This window comes from Aplysia californica, unplaced genomic scaffold (assembly GCF_000002075.1).
Source record: "Aplysia californica isolate F4 #8 unplaced genomic scaffold, AplCal3.0 scaffold00010, whole genome shotgun sequence".
Classification (NCBI taxonomy): domain Eukaryota; kingdom Metazoa; phylum Mollusca; class Gastropoda; order Aplysiida; family Aplysiidae; genus Aplysia; species Aplysia californica.
The window spans coordinates 1825761-1828896 of NW_004797280.1; positions in this window are offsets into that span (position 1 = coordinate 1825761).

Below are 3136 nucleotides of genomic sequence, written 5' to 3' on the forward strand. Positions count from 1 at the left end.
GGGGGGGGGGGGTGAGGTGGGGGTGATTGAGTGAGGGAGTGAGTGATTGGGGATTTGACAGGGTGAACGGGGGAGTAAGAAGGGGAAGGAGAAAGTGAACGTAAATGAAGGAGTGAGTGAACGAATGAGTGAGTGAACAAATGAGTGAGAGAGAGATTGGGGGATTAACATAGGTAGTGACAGCACTAGCGAAGTAAAAATCCTTTTTAAAAGGGGGAGGGGGTCGAATAGGTGTGTTATTGAGTTCTGTAAGGAATTTTTAAAAAAAAGTTTAGATTGCTGAGTATAGGAAAAGGGAAGAACGAAGAGAGTTTGAGTTCCTTCATTAGTGAGTGGGTGCGGCAGAGTAGACGGGTGAGAACGTGTAGGTGAGAAAGTAGATGATTGAATTCATTCACAGAAAGCAAGAGAATGGAGCAAGTGAAAATGTGAGTGAGTGAATGGATGAACAGTTAATTGATTGAGTGAGTGCCCGAAAAATATATTATATAAGCGAAAGGAAAAGTGAGCGCTGAATTAAAAGAACAAATGAGTCCGTGGTTTATTCAAACGATAAAAGAATGCAGGACTGAAACCTGTCTCTCGTGATTTTCTGAGCGTGCTGGCCCTGTTCGCCTTCTGTCGAGAGCAGATAGAATGCGGGTGGGAGGGCTGGGGTTGATGATGCCTGAACGGGCGAGTGTGGACGGGGCTAGCTGGGCGACCTGACCAGTGATAATCCCTGTGCTCCTGTTTTTCTTCCTTGCGATTAGCTTGATGGCGGGAAATCTGATATGTTAGTTATTCCAGCAGTATTTTAATATAGTCCATGGTTCACCAGATCTTAAGGGGTATCATGATTTTCTGGTCAAGATCAAAAGACAAGTAATAAAAGAACATAATTGATGGCGTGTTTACGGAGGCTTGGGGATAAAGAAAGTACTGGGAGGTTTTGGAAGTTGCATTTGAAGGTTGTCTGTACGGGGCGTGGTTGTGTTTTAAGGGGTTGAGTTAAGTAGAATCTAATGAGAGGCCCTTGATCCTTTGATGAAAAAAGGATATTCTCTGTCAACTGATCTAGGAGATAACCGACATGTTTACATTGAGACGGAAAGCTATTCCAATAGATAACTAATTATCAAGATAAAGAGATAGACCAGCTGGCATGATAACAATAGACAAATAGACAGATTTTAAAAACCAGGCAAATATGTAAGTAGCCATAAATACAGGAGTACCGATTAGATATACTACTCAATATCAACATCTATAGCTTGCTTTTGGAGACAAATTATGTCCTGTTCCTAAATGAAAGCAGACTCATCATAATTAATTTTGCAGCTCGACAAAACGCCTCGCGAGCTGTACCCTCTTTGCGCAAAAGTCGTTGTCAATTTACTTAGCGGAATTGAAGGCAGCACTCAATTAATTATGAATGTAGCGAACTCTCTCTCCCGTGCTTTCTCTGACCGTGAACACAAATACCGTGCGCGTCAGAGCGGAGCGTCGGCAGCACTTACGTCTCTCTCTCTCTCTCTCTCTCTCTCTCTCTCTCTCTCTGCGGCTGCTGACAGAAAAAAAATTAGAAGAAATCTGCAGATGTTGTCCTCAATAAGAGTACAAAATATAATTTAGGTCAGATTTAAAATAGGAATTAACGGTGAGTGCATCTTAAGATTGGCAGATTGGGGTGAGTTGAGTTCGGCAAGCTCGTTAAGTGCTCAAATCTACGAACTTTACCAAGGATAATCAGTTGGGGTAAAACAAAACAAAACAAAACCGAAAAAAACCCCATATCTTCTCTGCGCGAGACGAAAAGGGACTCAAAGTTAAATTTTTGTCTGGTTTAGACTGGTGAAAGACTTTAGTCTTTAGTGTACTTGTCGACTTTAATGCGCCCCAGAACCTCTCCGCTACAGTACATATGATAAAGTTCGTTATGCTTTATTTCTGTCCAGTTGCTTTTTTAATTCACCGCATTGTTACTTAAAAAAAAAAATGTATGATAAGCTCAGCCCTAACTTCCGTTATTCAACATTCACTTACTTTTCAGTGTAGCCGAATGGTTTTTTCCTTAAGATAGGTCCAGCCCTAGGCCTTCTCACTATCTCAGTGAGAATGTCTAGGTCCAGCCCTGATGTCTGCTATTCACAGCACCGTCGAATGTTTTTTTTAATATATATATGATAAGTCCAGCCCGAACTTTTGCTATTCAACATTCGCTAAATACTCACAGTGACGTCGAGTGATGTGATGAGTGAATACTAAAAAGTATAGTAATGGATATTCTCTAGAGAGATTTTTTATAACTCTTGTTGGCTCCTCTTATCAGTCTGTCTCGTAACCATCAAGTAAAAAGTATTTCTGTATTCATCTTATTGTTTTTAGATATAAGGTGCTCCAATTTTAACTACGTTTGTGAAAATTGAGACGAAAATCTATTATCTGTTAGAGTATAAAAGGAATCGCACGGCTATCGAATGGCTCTGCCATGCTTCGAATAGCTGTGAATGGTGCAAAAATCATGAATGTTGAATAGTAAAGTCGAATTGGCACAGCTCTGCTCTGTATACTACTTGTGTACCTGCACTGATATCACCTGACTAGCGTCTACATTTTAGCCGCACTGTGGTCCACAGGCCGCTCGTCTTGTTCAGTTATTGTTAAAACACGTCAGTATTTCTATACATACGTTAAAGAGGAGAAACATCAGAATAAAACCAGACGGCTTCAGAAACGGGCAAAAGAACGAACGGGAAAAGAAACAAATTAGTGAGAGAGAAAGAAAGAGAGAGAGAGAGAGAGAGAGAGAGAGAGAGAGAGAGAGAGAGAGAGCGAGAGAGAGAGAGAGGGGGGGTGAGGTGGGGGTGGATAAACGAATGGGCAAGGGGTTGAAACTAGTTTTTAAATCTTAAAAGCACAATGACAATAAAACACAGAAGTGATGAATGGGCAAAGAAAGGATAAAAGTGACTGTTTTTTATTAAAAATCAATTTCCAAATGCCATAATTCATTACATATATTCATATAATATCATAATATGTTCATGCTGAAACCCCTCTTTCATAACCCGTCATACAATTATAAACAAATTAAAGAATCTTTCATTTGTTGTTTTTGTACTATTAATATTAGTAATTTTTAAAATATTGAGTA